The 22884-nt window shown below is 35.8% G+C and overlaps 1 protein-coding gene across 7 annotated transcripts in view; it reads right to left on the bottom strand.

The window, feature by feature from the left end:
- The window catches only part of RBMS3 (RNA binding motif single stranded interacting protein 3), an 864792-nt gene that overhangs the window by 403654 nt on the left and 438254 nt on the right, over positions 1-22884 (bottom strand). The window lies entirely within an intron of this gene.

A 22884-nucleotide genomic window follows, 5' to 3' on the forward strand; every position in this document is an offset into this window, starting at 1 on the left:
TTAAAATAGCCTGCAGATAGCAGAGAAATGTGATTTTAGCTCTATCTGGCTCTGGATTCTCAGCACTTTTCACTTTGAATCCTTTCAAGCCTTTAAAGTAGAAAGTAGATAGTCCCATCATTAGGATGTAAATTACTTATTTCATCAATTCTAAAATGCACATTTTTTCACATTTTAATGGTCTCTGAAATTAGGATTCTTCTTAAAACAGCTACCAACCAGATACAATCATTATGTCATCATGACGGCCTGCATATGCACTTCAAAACGTCAAGAATGGGTGGTTTGGAAGAAAACCCCAGAGACATTAGTAGAGCATCCGTCCAAGCAACGCTGTGTCAATGATGGTCTTGATGACACAGCTGAGCACACTATGTGGGGGAAAACACATGGACAATGACAATTCTCAGTTGAAAAATCACTTAGAATTAGATTCTGATGTTGAAAAACAGTTTAGAATGATTTACCTTAATTTGCTTGTGCTTTCCTTTTTATGAGCACACAAAAAAGATTTTTGAAAATCTGTACCTAAATAAATCTAAAGGAACTATATGAAAATATCTTAAGTTATGAAACAGTGTGCTGTCAGCGTAAAAGCAATGTTTTTTCTTTTCTTGTGTTATATGAAATAATGATGAATACATGAAACGTATACTGATGAACATGAATAATGTACATACATAATGGTACATGTAAAGCTTACATATATAATGATGCATACATGAAGTACAATAATCACATCCTTTAAACACTTCAAATGTGAGGGTTTCAGGTGAGACGTCCGTGTACTCATTCAAACTTTCTGTAGTCTCTAAGAGTTGGACACGGCAAGTACCAGCCCCCTAGAAAAACCACAAGGCCCCTCTGAAGTTTACTCCCACTGAAGTCCATTCTGAGAGGTAGGTGGAAAAGGTTATCTGAGGAGAGAATCACTGACATTGCCAGTTTTATAAGAGGAAAGCCTCTATCCCTCCCTTTATCTGGCAGGGAAATATTTCAATTTCATTGACATTCAATGTGGACTTCAGCCCATTTTTTAAATTGTTGTTTACACAAAATCATGAACTCATGGTATAGCTGAAGCATTCCTCTGTTTCATGTTTATATTGAGCATTAATTAGCCAACTACAGTTGATCTGTGCAAGAGTTCCCGCTCATAACAGATATATTACTCCCTCCACATTCTTCTAAAACAAGGGCTGGTATCAGTTTCTGTTTTATATCTGACTGATGATGGTATTGAGTTTTTAATCCGGTAATTTAATATATCTGTTAAATATAGGATTGATTTCCACATAAACAATAATGGACCAGGTCTTTTGCAGAAGCTTGGCCTCTCCTTGGGAGTACACAGTGGTTTCTCTACACTGGCTCCTTAGGAATCAAGTTACCCCCTGATGTTTGACACAGCAGAGGGACCTGAAAGATACATAATGGAGCATTAGACAATATCAAGGTCAACTGATTAACCACCTATCTTCCTTCCTTCCTCTCTCTCTTCCTCCTTCCCTCCCTGTCTTCCTTTCACAAATATGCATAGAATGCTTACCACATGAAAACAGATGGTAAGTAGGATACAATTCCTGACAAGATAAACTCACAGTCTATAGGAGGAAATGTATATGTAAACATTATAAAAAGGCAAACACTTATTTCAAGGGGGTACATTCAGGAGCACATAGGAGAGATTAAATTCCTCCTGGGATATTCACAGAATGCTTTCCTGGAGGAAGTAGTGTCTAAGCTAACATATAAACAATGCTTTAGAGTAGTGGTTCTCAACTGCGGGCAATTTTGCCTCCTAGGACATCCTGACTGGGGTGGGGAAGATGCTGTACTACTGGAATTATTAGGTAGAAGCCAAGGATTGTTATGCTAAATATCCTACAATGCAAAAGACAGCCCCCTACAACCAGGCTTTATGCAGCCTCAAATGCCAATAGTGCTGAGGTTAGAAAACTCTGCTTTAAAGTTAGTGAGGCAGAAGAGAGAGAGAGAGAGAAGAGAGAGAGAGAGAAAGAGAAAGAGAGAGAGAGAGAGAGGGATAGATAGTCACTTTATACTAGGTGAGATGTTCATCCATGGGGAGAGGTGGTAGATGTTCTTGTCAGCACTTCAATGCCGATTGCTGCAATAAATATTTTTTTAAACTAACATTTGGATAGTTCCTGAGAGCTACAGTGCAACTGAAGTCACTTCATCTTATGAAATCCTTCACAGTAATGAAAGAGGTAGATATTCTTATTACCATTTTTCAGATAAGGAAACTAAGACTCAGAGAAAAAAAGTGACAGAACGAGGGTAGCAACCCAGGCTTTATTATTCTATATAATATGATAGCCACCTTTTTCTTGCATTCTGAACTGCTCTTGGCACTTTGCATATACTTACTCACTTAATTTTATTACTGTTCTCATTTGGACATGTGAAGAAACTGAGGCACAGAAAGATTAAGTAACATCATCAGTGATTTCGTTGGTAATGAATCTGAGATATCAGGACTTCTTGTTTCAGGGCCCTGAATCTCAACACTATGTCTTTGTTCTATTTACTATATTACACACTTTGTAATATTTATTAAACATTGGCATTTATATCTATCCTGCCGATATGCAGGTGCTTTGTGGTTTTTAACTCCTCATATTGATGTTTCCACTACAATATCTGTATATTCCCATTTTATTGCTCAATGATTGCCAAACAAAAATGGTAGCAAAATACTATTCATATGCTGACCAAAAAATTTTTCTTGTAGGTCATTCTGGATAAATTATTATTTCCTAATATTTTAGATATAGGCCACTCATTGCCACTTCACCACTCACACTGTAATATTTATCCTTAAATGGTATCTTCCACAGGCCAGAATGGCTAATACTGATATACAGAATTAGGAGAGCTTGATCATATTTTGCCAAAATTCATAGGCTTTTACTTTCAATCAGATGTTCCTGACTTTTTGTAGTCTTCTGTTACTATTTTTTGCATTCTTTCTCCTTTGAATCACAAACTAAGTTTGAAGAATGGGGTAGGCCAAATATTGGTCTCCCCATTTTACTAATGACTCCCAAACTCAGAGTTTAAGTGACTTGTCCTAGAACAAATTATCAGCTAGGGCAGAGCTGCTAAGCCCGCTTTACATTTTACTACATGATGCATCATTTCCAGATCGGGAAATAGCTTCCTGAGAGCCATTCTTCCCTCTTTATAATCAAATGCTCATGTAATTAAGCATAGGCACCCACCACATACACACTGTTTTATTTTTAAAGGGCTTTTTGTTGGTTGTCACTAAAATTAGTAATTAAGTCATATTCTGGAACTGTTCTTTTCCCAGTAACTTCAAAGGAGGTGCATATCCCTAGGATGGCTGTCTTCTTATATCTCAGCACTGAACTAGTTTGGTGACCTTCTTAACACCTGGGCAGCACATTTGCTGTTCTGGAAGAGTTTACACTTTATAGATTAAGCAGAGATTACTGGCCATAGATCACAAAAAGCTGTCAAAACTGATGGATGGTGGCTTTAAAGAAGCTTCACCAAGAAAAGACTTCTTTTTCTATTTATTTATTTATTTATTTATTTATTTATTTATTTATTTATTTATTTATTTTAATGGCGTTTCACTCTTGCTGCCCAGGCTGGAGTGCGATGGCGCAATCTCGGCTCACTGCAACCTCCACCTCCCAGGTTCAAGTGATTCTCCTCTCTCTGCTTCCCAACTAGCCAGGTTTATAGGTGCACACCACCACACCCAGCCCAGTTAATTTTGTATTTTTACTAGAGACGGAGTTTCACCACGTTGGTCAGGCTGGTCTCGAACTCCTGACCTCAGGTGATCCACCTGCCTCGGTCTCCCAAAGTGCTGGGATTACAGGCATGATCCACTGTCCCTGGCAAGAAAAGACTCCTTGCATCAAATTGTCTTCTCCAAGGATCAAAAGTTTTGCTTACACTTGTTTTAAGTTGGTTCTATGTGGTCTGTTACAAAAATGCCACAGAAATATAAAAAATAACTGTGGTAAGTAATGCCACAGCTTGCTTGAGTACTGAGAATTTTAAATAATTTGTAGTCAATTTTATTAGTCCATTTTCACACTGCTATAGAGAACTACCTGAGACTGGGTAATTTATAAAGAAAGAGTTTTAATTGAACCACAGTTCTGCAGGGCTGGGGAGGTGAAGGCAAAAAGGAAGCAAGGCATGTCTTATGTGGAGGCAGGAGACAGAGAGGGTGAGAGTGGGGAACAGCCAAACACTTTTAAACCATCAGATTTTGTGAGAAGTCACTCACTGTCAGAAGAACAGCATGGAAAAACTACCCCCATGATCCAATCACCTCCCACTGGGTCTCTCCCTCAACACATAGGGATTACTATTCAAGATGAGATTTGGGTGGGGACACAGAGACAAACAATATCAACCATTTTGTAAGTCAAGAAAAAATCTGATGGCACCAAGAGATACATTCCTTTCTTTAAAAAGATATCGTCATACACCGAACCTTCTATATTCCTTTCCTTCAAAAGGTATCATCATATACTGAAAATTCTTTGGGAAACATAGAATACGTTTATACCTATTTATGCTCTTATACATGCTCCTTTTATTGTTTTAAAGTTTTAAAATGAACATAAGACACATATAACTATGAGAAACATAAATGAACTATAGCCCTTGGAGTTATCAGTTTCTTATATTGCTCTTTTCTCTTACTGCCTTCTTCCCAGTGATCAGAAAAAGAGTTCAGAAACGAATTCTAAAGCACAGTAAGAGTTCGAGATAGAATCTGGCCAATCAAAAGCTATTATACTAGATGCTTATGGACTCTATTTTCAGCATATTCAAAAGTAAATTTTCAACTACTTTGAGGCTATCCAAACTGAATGTAGATGGAATAGCAAAGGCCTTTAACTTTCGTTCTTACAGTCTCACTTTGTAGCAACAAAGCTTTAAAAAAATTATTGCTTTATAAATTTCAGGTGTTTTTGTTTTTTCAAAGTTTTGGGGAGCTAGACTTCCATACTACTAGCCAAGGGAATTAAATCATGAATAAGTTCAATTTGTAATCCTACTTTAAAATAATTTAAAAGTGCTTTCTTAAAACCCTCATATAAAACAATTACACATTTTGGCAAAAGTTTCCTTGGGACTCACGTACACATGCCTAAGAGCATATTTACAGGTAACCTGAGGTATACGTTGGAAGTCTTCACAAATATGAGTTTTTAAGAGTTCAAGTTCGATATCACTGTAACTCCTGAGATGTTAGGGTTAAATTAAAACATTATTATAGGCATATATTTCAGCACATAGCTAAAATAATAGCCATACTGGCCGTCTGCTTTTTTTTTTCCCCGTAATTCTAGTAAACTATACTCCACAAAATTAATTTGCTAGACATATATTTAAAAATTCTTTTGGTTCCACTGGGAAGTTTGAGAAAATGTTACACTTCATTCATAGTCCATTGTTATCTTTCCATTATTCATTAGTCTATTGATATCTATGATGAAGGCAGCATTCCATTGTCCAATAAGATGTTGAAGGGCATTTGGGATCTTTTTCCTCTAGCTGAAGTTTACTTAGTTTCTTCAGCACAATTCATACACTTTCAATTATAATCTTTTAAAAATGAATTGTTTGTGTAACTCAAAATGTCATTGTTGGAAGTAGCTAGGGAGAGAAATGACTTCTATACTTTTTTTTTTTTTTTTTTTTTTGAGACAGAGTCTCGCTCTGTAGCCCAGGCTGGAGTGCAGCGGCGCGATCTCGGCTCACTGCAAAGGCTCCACCTCTCTGGTTCATGCCATTCTCTTGCCTCAACCTCCCGATAGCTGGAACCACTGGCGCCCGCCACCGCGGCCGGCTAATTTTTTGTATTTTTAGTAGAGACGGGGTTTCACGTGCTAGCCAGGATGGTCTCGGTCTACTGACCTCGTGATCCGCCTGCCTCGGCCTCCTAAAGTGCTGGGATTACAGGCGTGAGCCACCGCGCCCGGCCGACTTTTATACTTTTATGATGTTTACTCATTGTCTAGTACTCAGTGTATATTTAAAGTAGTGCTTTAATTACATTATAGCCATCTTAAAATTAAATAGATTAAAATACGCTATTAATAATAATTTATACTCCCCAAGTTAATTTAATACCCTTTAATCCTCACAGCAACTTTATGAAATAGGGACTACTTCTTTTTTTTTTTTTTGAGACGGAGTCTCCCTCCGTTGCCCATGCTGGAGTTCAGTGGCGTGATCTCGGCTCACTGCAAGCTCCACCTCCCAGGTTCATGCCATTCTCCTGCCTCAGCCTCCCTAGTAGCTGGGATTACAGGCGCCCGCCACCACACCTGGGTAATTTTTTATATTTTTTTAATAGAAACGGGGTTTCACCCTGTTAGCCAGGATGGTCTCCATCTCCTGACCTCGTGATCCACCCGCCTTGGCCTTCCAAAGTGCTGGAATTACAGCTGTGAGCCACCGCTCCTGGCCGGGACTACTTTTTAATCCCATTTTACAGACGAGCACACTGAGGCACAGGGAAATAAAGTTACTCCCCTAAGTTTCCACAGTGGCAGAGTTGGAATGTGAACTGGGGCAGTCTGGCTCCACAGTCTGTGCCCTCCATCACTACATATTGTGTCTTCATGTTTGGCGTTACTTTTATGGCACTTACTGTTCATCTAAGATTCAGGTCCTCTCCTAGACACTTAATGTTTTACATCCTAGATGCTACCACTATATGGGACAATGACGTTCAACAAGCCAATTTTATTGTACATTTCATCTGATAGAAGATTATTTTACTGAAAAATTCTCACGAGCCTACTATTTAAAGCTGTCTCTCAAAATGTCTTCATGCATTTATTTTATAAACTATATTTAGATTCATATTATAAAAACGAATTGCACATGCATACTCTCAACAACACAAGCTCAGAACAGAGCTTGTCCTCCAATCTGTATTCTGGTAATACACATAGATCTTCCAGGAATATCACATCACCCTATGTGCTTCTTTTTCTTCACTAGATTTATTACAATGCAAAATTATGTTATATTTATTTGGATATTTTTTCAGGCTCTGTCTTCACTTCCCCAGATGTAAGCCCTATAAGGGCAGGAACATTTTATGCCTTGTTTACTCTGTCGTCAATACCTACAGCACAATTTCTAAATTATAATAAATATTTGTAGGAAGAATAAATAAATATATTCATTGATTCTTTTTTTCCATGAAATTTTAGAGCTGGAAGAGTTTAGAGTTCACCAGATCCTTTAATTTTATAAATGAAGGCACTACGGTCTTACAAATGAAGAACACAGAAGCCAAATCTTATTTTTTATTTCATCCATTAGGACCTTGCCAGTGCCTGAAGTATAAGTTTTCCACAGGTATATGTAGATTCTCCTACAGCAAAAGCGAAGACTAGATTAGGCATCCCAAATTGAAGATTGGAGCTAATTCCATAAAGTGGGTTTTCTATTTTTTCTACAGGTATATAATATCTTTTCAGATTTCCTCTGTTACCTGAGAAACTTTATTTTCTTTCATCCTTTTTTTTCTGTTGTTTAAATGGCATTGTGCATACATTTTACTGCCACAACAAAGTAGCATGCTTGAACCAGGCATCTTTAATCTTAACCAAACCAAATATTTGTAGGCATTTTATTTTCATTGTAGAACTTGGTATTAAGCTGTCAGGAGACTTCTGATAAGTTATAGGTTGTCCTTTCCAACTAATGGAAATAAAACTCTATTCACTTTTATTGAAAGGTTTAATACAAAATACAGTGAGGCTCTCTACAGATATAACCACCTTTTACATTCATTATTTGATCAACAAAGAGAGACAACTACAAATAATCTGCAGAGTCCCTGATAGTCAGGAGTCCCTTGTTCCAGCCCTATCTTGTGCACCAATCACTGAGCATCTTTCTGAAGAGAAGACTATTTCAATTTTCAAAAGTGCAACCTTTATAGCTACATGAGTGCCTGCATTTACGTTTTTATTCCAGCCTTCATAATGTTTTCAGAGGGCATAAGAGTTTAAAGTTCTGCCCCATTATGTATTATATCAGTTGCACTTAAATACATAGAATTATTATGCTCTCTTTCACCCAATAAAAGCATAAAAAAGAAGCAGGCATTTGGAGCAAGAACACGTGAATAAATAACCCCAGAAGACTCACCGAGATGAAAATTCAAGTTTCAGAGACCCTCTATTGGTTTAATTCTGATGTGGGCCTGCATGTTCCAGCAGCCTCTGTGAGCTATGGGTTTCCTAGGTATGACTTAAGGGCATGGAATAGAGCACTTCATTTAAAAACAAGAAATATTCTATTTCTTACACTTAATAGATATGTTCAGCTATTAAAATAATTGGTATGCATATTTTATCACAATTAAAAACAATAATAATAAAGTAATTGGTTAATCACAGTATTTCAGTTATTAGTAAAACCATCAAATTCAATTCCCTAAACAGATAACGTTTTTAAAAAGACTAAACTAGTAACTTTAGATTGTTGAAAAAATTTCAAAATAGCCAGGGAATGATTTCTAGGATGACTTATTAACAAACAACTCTAAGGAAAAAGTTAATTAGGCACATTTTTTTTTTTTCTCTGTAAGTGAAATTTCTTTAGAGGATGCCAGAGTTAACTTATGGAATTGGTGCAAAATAAAATTTTAGTTAAAACACACTTTTAAACGCCAATATGAAAATCGAGTACATAAAGATAATATACTTCTAAATATTATTCTATTTTAAAACATTTTAAACATTTACACAGTAAGTGGACCACCTCAATTAAAGAACAATGACCTATGTCACAAGAGTTTTATCGTAATTGTAGCCCCTAAGATTGTTTTAGTTATGATTTAAAGTTACTGGTGACTTCAATGAGAAGTGAGATATAAGCTTAAACTTCAATATATGAAAGAGAAATCAGGGGCTAAAGTGAAGACTCAAAAATTGTGCAAACAAGTCATTGAAAAGTAGCCAATTACATAGAATATGCAACCTGGAATGTATAAAAAAAATTGTTGTAACATCCTAGAATTTTAGTAAGTGGCACTTACAAACATGTCAATAAAAATAAGGATGGCGTGTTAATCTAAGCATTAAAGGATCCAATCCAAAAGATAAAAGTTCATGCTAGCCAAGGAAAAAATTATTAAATTTATTCTTGCCCTTAATATCTCCAACATTTTCCATTTGTTTTCTGGAACTGTAAGCTATCCTCACCATTATTCACCCTTATTTTAACTTACAGAAACATTTTCTCAGGATTCAAAGCATTTTTAAGCTTTTTCTCCTGCTCCCCGATTTTTATTCTCTAAGATCAAGGGTTTACAAGCTTTCAATAAATACAATTCAACATACCAGAGTTCCTTGGGAGCATAAAACATTCAACAGGAAATACTTAGGAAGACAAGAACAAACAGCCTCATGTGCAAAAAAACTTCACTGTTAGAACGCGCCAGACTCAACAACTTAAGTGGTGTATAAACTAGATCCTATCCAATAGGGGTTTTAACAGGAGGTATAAAAGTTAAAACTTTCCTTTATTAATAATATAGACCAGCAGCAAAAAAAATCCATGTTCCCAAATCTCACAGCACAGAAATTTTGGAGTGTTCAACTGAATCAAGTGAGTCATATTTTATAACTGGCAGAGGTTAATCAGAGCATTGTACCCATTGTATAGATGGATACACTGAGGCTTGGTGAGATAAGAGATTAGTCCAAGTTCAGCAGAGAGCAGATTGCTTCTCTATGTACTGCTTTCTCTATTGCCACATTGCCCATCTGGTCTCTTAAAAAGATCTCCCAACTACATGTCTATATCCACACTAAGAGAGATACAAAAGAAACTGACAACAGGGTCCTCACCATAAAGAAGCTCACATTATCATGTCTATCATTGTGATTTTTGCAATTTACAGCTATCCATAATTCTAACAAGTACATCACAAATTTTGAAGGAGGTTTTCTTTGTTTGCATTTTTGTTCTTTTTTTTTTAACTAAAACTGTTTTCTTTATTCATTTTTTTTATTTTACATAAAATACATGTACAGAATGTGCAGGTTTGTCACATAGGTATACGTATGCCATGGTGGTTTGCTGTGTCTATTGACCCTTCCTCTAAGTTCCCTCCCTTCTCCCCTCACCCCACAACAGGCCTGGTGTGTGTTGTTCCCTTTCCCCTCCCTGTGTCCATGTGTTCTCATTGTGAAACTGTTTTCAGACTCTCACTTGCCTATCATTTTCTATGTTGAATGAAAACATTTTATCCACATGTGCATTTTCCTTCTCACATACTCTCTCACACACTGGAGAAGATCTTGAAAAATGTTTTCTCTGCACAATTCTTTCCCTACCTACTTTTGTTTGGGCTTGGAAATAATCACCACTTGTTCCAGCAGATGCTTCTCTAAGTTAATTTTTGTCGTTGTCATTGTTCTTGTTGGAACAGGGAAAAAGAGAAGCAAATTAAAGCAGCATCCAGAAACTTGCTATGGGCCACACGGTAGGTATTTTCCAAAATTATTATGGCATTTAGAAAGAATTATTGAGTTATCGGACATTCCTCATAGAAGCCCCTGGAAGCCAGAGTATTTTTGCTAATATTATGGCTCACAAGGGAAAAAAGCCTTTTTTTTTTTCTGTCAAAAAGTTGATTTTTTGGGACTAAAACTTCAAGGCAGGCTCATCATTATACCATTACCTATCCCTACTCACAGGGGACCACGCTGATTGAGATATGCCGAGGAGAAATGGGCTTTGCTCTGTGCTATTTTTTTTTTTCTTTTTTTGAGATAGAGTTTTTGCTCTGTTGCCGAGGCTGTAGTGCAATGGTGTGATCTTGGCTCACTCTAACCTCTGCCTCCCGGGTTCAAGCGATTCTTCTTCCTTAGCCTCCCAGGTAGCTGGGATTATAGGTACCTACCACCACACCTGGCTAATTTTTGTATTTTTAATAGAGATGTAGTAGAGATGAGGCTTCGCCATTGTGGCCAGGCTGGTCTCGAACTCTTGACCTCAGGTGATCCACCTGCCTCCGCCTCCCAAAGTGCTAGGATTACAGGCATGAGCCATTGCACCTGGCCTACTCTGTGCTATTTTTAAATTTTTATTTAATTTCCTAAATAGCTAATACATTTATATCCTCGAAATAGGGAGAAATGTTCTGAGGTAGTCTATGAATAGCCCCTGTCTTCTATCTCTTTTACACAAACAAGAAGCCAGTGTATTTTCTAAGAGATATCTTTGAGGTAGTTTTACAGCATCATACATGAACATGTGGATGTAGCCTCCCTACTTCTTTTATCTAAAAAGGTAGCGTGTATCATTTAAGTAGTGAATATATATACACACACACAAACATACACGCTCCCATGACTTCACTTCCCCAGATATAAGCCCAATAAGGGAAGGGACATTCTCTGCCTTGTTTACTCCATCATCAATACCTACAGCACAGTTTTTAAATCATAATAAATATTTGTAGGAAGAAGAAATGAATATATTCATTGATTTTTTCCATAGAATTTTAGAGCTGGAAGAGTTTAGAGTTCACCAGATCCTGTCATTTCATAAATGAAGGTACTATAGTCTTATAAATGAACAACACAAAACCCAAATCTTATTTTTAATTTCATCCCTAGGACCTTGCCAGTGCCTGGAACATCATAGGATTTCTGTAAGTGTATATAGGTTCCAATATGGCAAAGCAAAGACTAGATTAGGCATCCCAATTTCAAGACTAGAGCTAATACTAAGTGAGTGCACTACTCCTCAGATAAAACAGTAAAACATCAGCAACCCAGAAGCCTTCCTCATGCTCCTTCCTAGTAACAATCCTCCACTTAAAAGTAGGACCTATTCCAACTTTCATCACCCCAGCTTAGTTTTGACAGTTTTTGAGCTGTATAAATGAAACCATAGTGTACATTCTTTTTTGTCTGGCTTCTTGTGCCACCTTCTTAACACAAATGATTTAATTCAACCATTAAGTCAAGTCTGCAATATCAATATCATCTTGCTTATTTTACAAGTCAAAAAGTGAAGTTCAGCAACCTTAGTTTTGGAGCTGGCATTAAAACCTGAGGCTTGTCAACATTAAGTCTGTGCTCCTGCCCAACAGGCAGTATAGTCTTACAAAGACATTCTTTCTCTTCTAGTCTCTGAATATTCAAGTTAAGTGACTTCGATGTGGTCTTCTCTCCCTTCCTTCTTTCATCCATCTATCCATCTTTTCATTCATTCAGTGATGTCCCCCCCTTTATGCACTGAAGTGAAAATAAAAATGACTTTCACTCCCACCATACTGCAGGGAGCTATGAGTCACATTTTTAGAAACTGATCTTCCTGGGACTTTTCCACCTGTATATATTTCTCCCAACCAGCTTGGATTTTGAATAAGGAACCTAGTTTTTTGGCTTTACTATTGAACATTTTAAATCATAAACGTTGATTCCTCTATATAATTGCTTCTAATTATTAAATAAAGCTGGACAATTACCTATGAAACATATTCTATTTATTTTCCCAGGAATATAGAGAATATACTGAATAAAAAAAATCCCTAGGGAATAATAGCAGGTAAACTTATTGAGGGACATGCAAAGAGATATTATTGGGCTCCAAGGTTCAAGGCCTAATCTGTAGCTACAGCACATCAGGGAGGAAGGAATTGGCTACAAAGAAGCACAAAGAACCATTTGGAGGTGACAGAAATATCCAGTATATTGACTGGTGGTGGTCTCACAGCTGTATACAAATGCATTGATTTGTAATTTTTTTTTTTTTTTTTTTTTTTTTGAGACAGAGTTTTGCTCTTGTGGCCCAGTCTGGAGTGCAGTGGTGCCATCTCATCTCATTGCAACCTCCGCCTCCCAGGTTCAAGCAATTCTCCTGCCTCAGCCTCCCGAGTATCTGGGATTACAGGCACCTACCACCACGCCCAGCTAAGTTTTTGTATTTTTAGTAGAGACGGGTTTCACCATGTTAGCCAGGATGGTCTCGAGGTCCTGACCTCGGGATCTGCCCACCTCGGCCTCCCAAAGTGCTGGGATTACAGGCGTGAGCCACCGCACCTGGCCAATTTGTAAATTTTTAAGAAACGCCCTTTGCTGTACACAAATTAGACTTCAATAAAGTTAGCCTTAAAACAGAAAACTGGATGAAAGGAGAGCTGGCTCAAATTTTCTATTCTTTTCTCCTGCAACCACCTCTCATTTCCTCCTTGAGCTGTCTGCCTGTCACATGAACATGGTCGTCAACGGGTGGCTTCTATAATTGCTCAGGCTTTCTTTTCCTCAACTGAAATTCCTTCAGTTCCCTTAGCCCTAAATTAAAAAGTCTACAAAGCAAGAACTTCTATTCCTCATTTTGAAAATTTTTATTTCCTCTCATCATGCTATGTCTCCTAACATTAAAACAAACCAAAAGTAAAGACATAAGAGAGATGTTTTATTTACATGAGTGATACAAAAAAATAAAAATTGAATTTAGTTATGAGCTTGCCATCTTCTGTTGAATATCTCTGGGTCACTTAGGAAATGGAATTCAAAATTACGGAACTCAATATTCATTGCTACAGTTTACCACAGTTATGTTGCCCAGGCTGATCTCAAATTTTTGGACTCAAGTAGTCTTTTTACCTCAGCACCCCAAAGCACTGGAATTAATTAAAACAACAAAATCTGATTTAAAATACATCTTTTTATTGTATTTTATTTATGATATATGAAAAAATTGTTTATGTGAAGCATCATTTTCTGGTTTGATCATTTTAAACAACCATTTTTGTATGTGCGTGTGCTACTGTAGTCCAAGTCTTTCATATAGATAATCTCGTTAAATTTTTTGGAAAAAATGCCTATGGTATAGATTTTATTAACATCCTATTAATATGAGGAAAGTTAAGTTCAGAGGTAGTCTTAAGATTCATGCTCACAGACAGGAGACCTGAACCCAAGTATTCTAATTCTAAGATATGAGCAGTTCTCATCTTCCACAGTTGTTTGAAAGATCTTTAATTGCTTTTGATTTGTATAGCAGGAAGGAGAATCCAGTCATGGAATATTATGGTGACAATTGCTTCCAACTGGAACCAATTATCAAAAGGTGGCAGGAAAATCTGGCCTGGTGAAGAAAGAGAAGGTGGGGAAGCTGACTCAGTTCAAGTTCAAGATCTGCTATTAATGTGCATGTCACTGAACACAAATTATTAAATTTCCCTGAGCTTCAGTTTTGTTTTTCAAATTGGAATAATTGGATAATTAGATCCCTAAAGCATACATCATCAGTACAAAATGAGCAACTTCTCATTTGGCCTAACACTTTCAATGGGAAAATAAACTCATTTCTGTACAGTGATATTCTACTACAGCCTTATAGAGTAAACAGTTACGTAAATGCAAGTCATTTTTATTGTTCACAAAATAGGATCCCTTTAAAATAGATCTATATCAAGTCTCATTCACAATCATTTTCTCACAGTTCTGTATTATTTGACTGACACACTTTGAAAACATAGTTTCCAGAGATCTCACATGTTTATTTTATATTTATCTCTTTAACCAGCTAGAATTTATATTGATACATGAGATAAGGCTATTACCAAATTTAATTTTTCTGCAGTTTTCAACCAGTTGTTCCTGTGCTAAATAGTCCATCCTTCTCTCATTGATTTATTATATCAACTTAATACATTGTTATTTTATTTTTGTTTCATAATATGTATACATTGTGGAATGGCTAAACAAAGCTAATTAATAAATGCATCACCTCACATATTTATCATTTTGTGGTGAGAACATTTCGAATCTACTCTTCCAGCAATTTTCAAGTATATAATAAATTGTTATTAACAATAATCATCATGTTGTACAATAGATAACTAGAACTTACTTCTCTTGTCAATAAAATTTTGTGTTCTTTGACCACCACCTTTCTAATTCCTGTCCAACCGCCTTCAGCCTTTTGCGACCATCATTCTACTCTCCGCTCTTATGCTTTTTCTGATTCCACATATAAGTGAGATCATGCAGTATTTGTTTTTCTGTGCCTGGCTTATTTCACTTAATGTATTGTCCTCCAGGTTCATCCATGTTGCAAATTACAAGATTCCTTTCTTTTTTAAGGCTGAATAGTATTCCACCATGTATATACACTGCATTTTCTTTATCCATTCATCCACTGATGAACATTTAGGTTAATTCTGTATCTTGGCTATTGGGAATAATGCTGCAATGAACATGAGCAGTTATCTCTTTCACATACTGATTTTATTTCCTTTAGATATATACGCAGCAGCGGGATTGCGGGATCATATGGTAGTTCAATTTTTAATTTTTTGAAAAATCTTTATAATGTTTACCATAAAGACTGTACTAATTTACATTTCTACCAATAGTGTACAGGGTTCCTTTTTCTTCACATCCTCTCCAAAACTTGTAGAATAGCCATTCTGACAGGTATGAGGTGATATCACATTATGATTTTAATTTGCACTTCTCTGGTGATTAGTGATGTTGAGCATTTTTTCATATACCTGTTGGTCATTTATGTGTCTTCTTTTGAGAAATGCCTATTCAGGTCATTTTCCCATTTTTTAATTGATTATTTATTTTCTTACTATTGAGTTCTTTGAGCTTCTTATATATTTTGGATTGAATGACACTCCTTTGCTGATATTCCATATATTTTAAATAATGCTATTTTATCATAAAGTATGAGCACAACCACAAGGCATTTCTCAACAAACAAACAAACAAATATTCTGTGTTTCAACTGAGCCAGGCTAATTAGCAGGAAATGTAAGTATTGCTCATCAGGACTGGCTATAGGAAAATTGTGGGACCCATGGCAAAATGAACAATTGCTCATCAAAAAGATGAGCAATAACAAGTGTTGGAGAGGATGTGCCGAAAAAGGAATACTTGCACACGGTTAAGGAGAATGTCAATTAGGACAGCCGTTACGGAAAATAGCATGGAGGTTCCTCAAAAAATTAAAAACAGAACTAACATATGATCCAGCAATCTCACCACTGGGTATGTATCCAAAGGAAATGAAATCAGTATGTTAAAGATGCACTCTCATGTTCATTGCAGTATTATTACATTAAAAAATTATTAAGTATTTCAAGATGAAAACAATGAAGCATTGTTCATGTGTGGGACCCTACTGAGCATGGAGCTCTGTCATACACACATGAATGCAGCCCTGGTGCTAATAAGGCAAGGCAGATAGAGAAGAACATGAAATAAGCTTGATTCAAATTCCTTATTTCACGTCCTTAAAAATTAATTACAATAATTATAAGACTAATATGATACCTATGCAATTTTAAAATAGCATATTAAGGTTGTGAAAATTGTCATTTGTAATATTTCTTTCAGACTTTAATGAAGTCATATGTTTGGAACATAATTCTTCACTGAAGCTTTGGTTTATGATGTGTGACTATTGGCCAAAAATGCAAAAGCAATAATGTGTTACTAATTAAGCTGATTTCATAAACTCCATAGTGGCCTCTTCTATCTTGGTGCTTCATTTATAACCATTTATTCTAAAAAGGGCCTTAAAGAAGCAGTTTTCAAAACATCTCCCTTACATGGCAACTTTTTCATCTTGGTGGTAGAAGAAAAACTTAGCACAAATGTTGTAGAATGTTTGTCATTAACCACCAATAATTTAAAAGCATATTCCCTTAGACCCACCTCTATGCATTTATCCTAGAGATACAGTTTTATAAAAGCACAGTCATGTACAAACAAAGATGCTACTAAAACATTTTACATGAAGCAGAGGATTGGAAAAAATTGATATTCATTAATACAGGGCTCATAATTAAATTATGACATATCTATAAACTAAGATTCTGTATAGTGATTATAAATAAACCTTTATATATACTAGCATGACAACATGTCCAAGATAGATGTCAAAAGGCAAGTTGCAGACCAGTATCTACAGGTATATATTTATATAAATATGAAAATACATATATGTGCAATCACTATTTACATATATATGCTTATTCTCTTGATTTAAGTGAATATTATGTTGTTATTCATAATAACAATCAATAGTTAACTTTGGTCGAATACTTCTTCAGTAAAGTAGGTGCTCTTCTAAGCTAGATTCTCACAGCAACCCTATGACATAGATATTATAATTTTCCTCATTACAAACAAAAAAATTGAGGAGTTGGGAGGTTCAGTAACATACTTAAGATCACACAGCCGGTGGGTGAGACCCAGGAATTAGACTGTAGGCCTTGCATTCATAACCGTTATACTATACTACCACTAAAATACGTACATTGGGGAGGGTACATTTGTGTTTGGATAAGTACAGAAAGTGTCTGGATCTACATATGAGACTGTTAACATTGATCACCTCTGGAGATGGATGAGGAATGAAGTTTAACTTTGTATTTCATACTCTAAAAACTTTTAGTTTTTTTTTTAACATTGGAAATGTATTTCCTAAAAATATGTTTTAATATACAAAATGTGTGACAATTCTGGTTTCCTACCCTGAAACCTTGACTACAGAATTTTTAAAGTTGTCTATGAATACGGAGCTCCTGCCCTCTGGCTTTATCCATTGAAAGATTAACTTGAATTACGAACTTCTGAAGATTCTTCGACTCACTCAATACCTGCATTTTTCTGGCATATAAGATTGACTTTTTATTGCTTTCTGCAGTATGCAGTTACTTAAAATACACATCAGACTCATCCAAATACCCAGTCATTTAGCTGTCTGTTTGGTGTACTCATACATTCTGTCATATACTATGAGCAGAATACAGCCGAATTTGATCAGGCTGCTGTTTACAATTTACAACAGGGACCTCTAAATGACTCCTTTTTGGTATGTTTCTGGAAAGGTCAGGCACCAACGTGTTTTACCAAATAAAACTCAGGTTTGAAGAATATGCCTTCTGAACGGATTTTTACTACCTGGACTTTAATAAGTTTTACAGGGCTTCTTTGTTAAATTGCCCTGACAATTTCCATTTCCAGTTGCTTCAATCATATTAACAGAAGGTAAAGTTCACAAATAGTAAAATATGTCATTGCACTGCATTTGGGTTTTCAGAAATAGATCACACACCTGACAAACACACAAGACATAATGTTCAGCATTCCAATTCATGTTTGGCTTGGCATATCTCATTTGGGGCAGAACAAGATGCCCTACCACAAATGGAAGTATCTCATTACTCAGGAAATAAAACATGTCTGCACCAAAGACTTGACAAATCCCATTAACTGTATAAGAAGAAGGATGATTTTTTTTTCCCCCTTAAGGAAAGGCAGAAAGGTCAGGGATGTGTGGTAGAAAATATGTGTGTAGATACATTAATGCTTGTGTTATTTTAAAAATATATGTGTAAAATTATACCAGAATGCATGACTCCCTTACAGAAGTATTTCTCCTTCAAAAATATGGTGTCATGCTCTATTCACAGCTGGGGCCAGCAAGGATGAGACCAGCGAGTGTTTTCTAGGAATTAAATAAGACCATTCAGCTTTTTGAAGGCTCATTAACAGATCCGCAATCTACTATGTATCTTTCTGTTGGTATCTATTATTTCAGTTCCTACATAGCAGTTATGGGGCTAACAGTGTGGGAGAGATCAGAAGTCAAGAGTCAATGCAAAAATGCTTTAAGGCCTTTGACGGGATAATTACAAGAGGCTGCAAAGGACCAAGGAAGGCTCAAAGAAGGGGCAATAAGTGAATATGGGTGGAGGCACTGTCCCTCAAAACGGTCCTGCAAGAAGGGGCATCTACACAGACATCTGAAAAATGACTTTGTGTTACTTCATCAAGGTGGGTAACAGAGGGTGGTAAGAGCCAGTCTTATCCATAGGCCTGGACTTGAGAAAGAACATGACAAATTGTGGTGACTACTGCATAAAATTTATTTCTTGTAGGTATTTAGCCTTACATTCGTTTGCTGTTTGTAGCTGACGTTTGTACATTAATCTGTCATATTCATTCTAGAGTGTACCTGTATTAATGACAGTGTCCACATGTATCTTGTATCATCTTTCATCAGTTAACACCCCATATCTCCCAGGATATTTGTCCTCAAATAAGAAATAAGTCATCTAAAATATTTAGAATAAAGATTTAAAGGGAACTTATTTTAGAATAGGCTTTGATTCAAAGTGAAATTGATTTTTAAAATTAATGTTTCTACTTATGAGAAAAGGCTGAAATGTTTTAGCAGCATACATGCAAATAGGATTAGGTCAAATGAACCGAAAAGCTCTACGTGCACCTCAAAGCAAATGTATATTAATAATTCTCTGACTTGGACACGGGTTCAATAATAATCTGTTTCCCTTTTTGTGCATGAATCCCCTTACATCTGGTTAGAAAGGGAGCTCTGCACATCCTGACACTGACATATACACACCTTATCTGAGTGTCTGAATTACCGCAGCTTAATACAAATTTTAAAAGGGAAGAATTCCTTCTACAAACCTCTTTCAATCAGTCACCCATCAACTCAACAAATATTTACTCAGCATCTACCATGTATCAGGCCTTTTGCCAGGCACAGAGGCAACAAGAGGCTCCCTGTTCTCCAGTATCTATAAATGTAGAGATGACAGCAGTACAGATTCTCCACTGATACGCACTGGTATTGTTTGTGTATGGTTATGCTGGTTGTTTACATAGTGAAATACTTCCACCCATACCTGTTGAAAAACAGCTTCTGACTGAATCCTCCCCCTACCAAGTGTCTTCTGGACTGCCTCATTCACCTGACTCCTCCTTTAGGACACCCAGAATCATTGTACAATCCGGTTAAAACCTAGGATAGATAAGGGGGCATCCAGGAACCTTTCGTCAGCTCTTTCATTGAGGTCTGTGCTTCCTGGTCATTGACAGTGCCATACTGCCAATCCAATACTGCAGTTGTCACCTCTACATATGGATCAACAGTCTGGACCAGTACTACATTAAGTGTCGTCTTCAGATTAGGCTCACATCACAAAGTGTTTGTTAACCTGTCTCAGAAGAAACTGGGACAGAAATGCAGAGTAAGCATTTAGAAACTTTTATATTCATTTGATAGATGAGTTTTATGTCTATATCTTTGTTTTCCTTTATTTCATTTTTCTGGTAATTTATTTTTATTATATTTTATAAAAGCATCAATCCACAACAGTTTGGAAATAAAAATAACTAGTTCTACAACATACAGAGAGTGAGAAGTAAGCACTCCACTCATCCAACATTCTGCAGTGAATGCTGCACATAAAGAATATGAATGAAATTTATAAGGAATACATAAACCACACTTTCTATTAACATAAGAGAAGACTCCTGCCTCCCCTCTACTATTCTCCCTAATGCAAACAAGGAGCACAGAAGAGAGACATACTTACACACAAAAATATGTCATTAAGCACATTCAATTTCTGCATTCACTCAGGGACTATTTGGATCTCTTGTCCTCTCAGCTATTCTAGTTAAAGGGTAAATTAAGCTGTACTTTCCCTAAGCAGTTTTGGTGAATGTATCTAGCTCCCCATTTTTACCTTGACTACATTCTTCTCTCATCTCAGCTCATTCATGCAGTTTAATATATGTATGCAGCATGTATTAAACTATGTATAAAACTTAGATGAGTAACTCACGTACATTAAGAAGTATATTCTGCCATCTTTGGTCATCTAAATAATAGACTATCAGCCAAAATCAACCCCAAGGGGATTAGGTTGGAATGTTTTCTGTGTAACTGTATAATCTTGACTTTAAGCAGCATATAACTAATCCTTCTATCACAACGAAACTAAGAATGTAAGAAGAAATGTGTCATGCCTTATCTTTAATATCCTACTAGCTTTATTACACTAAGTTTTAAGTCATTTTTCTAGCTAATTCTCAATTATTTAATTGGAAAGATTTAAGTTTGATTTTAACTCAGAATACTCCATCCTATTATGATACTTCCACAAAAGTTAATGCTGCTTTAAAAAAATACCTCAATCTGGATGATGAATACATACCAATTCTTAGCTGGTAGAGGCAAATGGTAAAATATTTATAGGTGAAATAATATGATGTCTGGGATATAGACAGACATATTATTTTGTCTATAACTGTTATAAAATAATATAATGTATTCTTGTAGAGTGAGAAAGTGGTAAAATACTTGTATGAAATAAGATTCATAGTGGAATAAATGTTGAAGCTGGATGACGGGCATGTTGAGATTTCTTATAACATGTTAATTACACTATTTTCTCTGCTTTTGTGTATGTTTCATAAATTCTTTAGTAAAGGCAAAATATATACGAAATATGTATACACCTATCTTTTTCCACAAAGCTTATTTTTTTCTTAAAACTAGCAGCAAAGAATTAATATTGTAAAGGAATAGACAAAATTTATGATCAAGATAGTCAAAACAATTAATTAATTGGTTAGATTTTGTTGTAATATGTTCTGACTGGGAACTTTATAAAACTTACAACAGAGCAAGACATGAATTTTCTCCATGTAAAGTAAAAATGTAAAATGCTTAAATTTTCTTTCTAGTAAAGGCATTTGGGAAAAAAATCAAATTCAGAGAACTAAAAACAGGCAATCCTTTTGCCAACTGTACAGCTGCTATGGTCTGAATGTTGTGCCCCCCCAAAATGCTTATTTTGAAATACTAACTCCAAAAATGATGACACTGAGTGGTGGGGCCTTTTGGGAAATCATTAGATCATAAAGGCAGAATCCTCATATATGGGAATAATACCCTTATAAAATAGGCACAGAACTTGTTTGTCCCTTCCACAGTGTGAGGACACAGCTAGAAGGCTCCACCTGAGACAGGAACCAGGCCCTCAACAGACACTGAATCTGTCAGCTTGATCTTGGACTTACCAGCCTCCAAAACTCGGAAATCAATTTCTGTTGTTTATAAGCTACCTAGTCTATGGCGTTTTATTGTAACAGCCCAATGGGACTAAGGCAACAAAAAATAGAATGGAACTTTAAATAAAATATTTAGTGGTTTATTATTGAGATCTCAATAATCATAAATATCTAAAATGTGTAATAACTTGACATGATAACCAAATATTTAAAATGTACCCAATACAGCAATTCTGAAACCCACACAGAATGCTTGCCATTTTCCAGCATACCCCACACACTGACTTTAATAGAATTATTTAGGTTGAGTGAAACTGTGAAGCAAACAGTATTTTTTTCTCTGTCAGATTATTTTATTTATTAATTTATCTTGCATAGTTTTCCTATTATAGAATGTTTCACATGAGAAAAATTTCACTCTAATTTAATACAATGGAAAAATTTTCAATTCAAAGAAAAAAATAGCACATTGATGGACAGAATTTTTTCTATGTTTTATCTCATGTATTTTCTTAAACATTGGCATGGGCAACATTTGTCTGCAAGTGAGCACTAGAAGATAAAAGAATGAGTAAACAAATAGTAAAGGAACAATACAGAAAAACTCAGAAACAGCTGTGAATGTTTAATCTGGTTGCTGTTTTTTTTTTCCATGTCCACTTATGCCTGGTTGTGATTTTATATTGCATACATAAAATACAGTCATATGTTCTGCTCATGAAATTGACCCTACTTATTATAAGAAATTAGACATGACAGCTTCTCATGGATGCTTTATACAAAGAGAGTCTGAGAAGTCTGAGGAAAGATTCTAATGACATGAGCAAAATGTTTCCAACTCCAGCTCTGATTCCAAATTCTATGTGTTATTGAAATCCTCTGGGATCCAGTAAATTTTATGTTGATGTTCAAAATAAGTCAAACACACTTGAAATGCTTGTCAGTAAAATCTTTTGGTATACAA

This window comes from Nomascus leucogenys, chromosome 4 (assembly GCF_006542625.1).
Source record: "Nomascus leucogenys isolate Asia chromosome 4, Asia_NLE_v1, whole genome shotgun sequence".
Lineage (NCBI taxonomy): Eukaryota > Metazoa > Chordata > Mammalia > Primates > Hylobatidae > Nomascus > Nomascus leucogenys.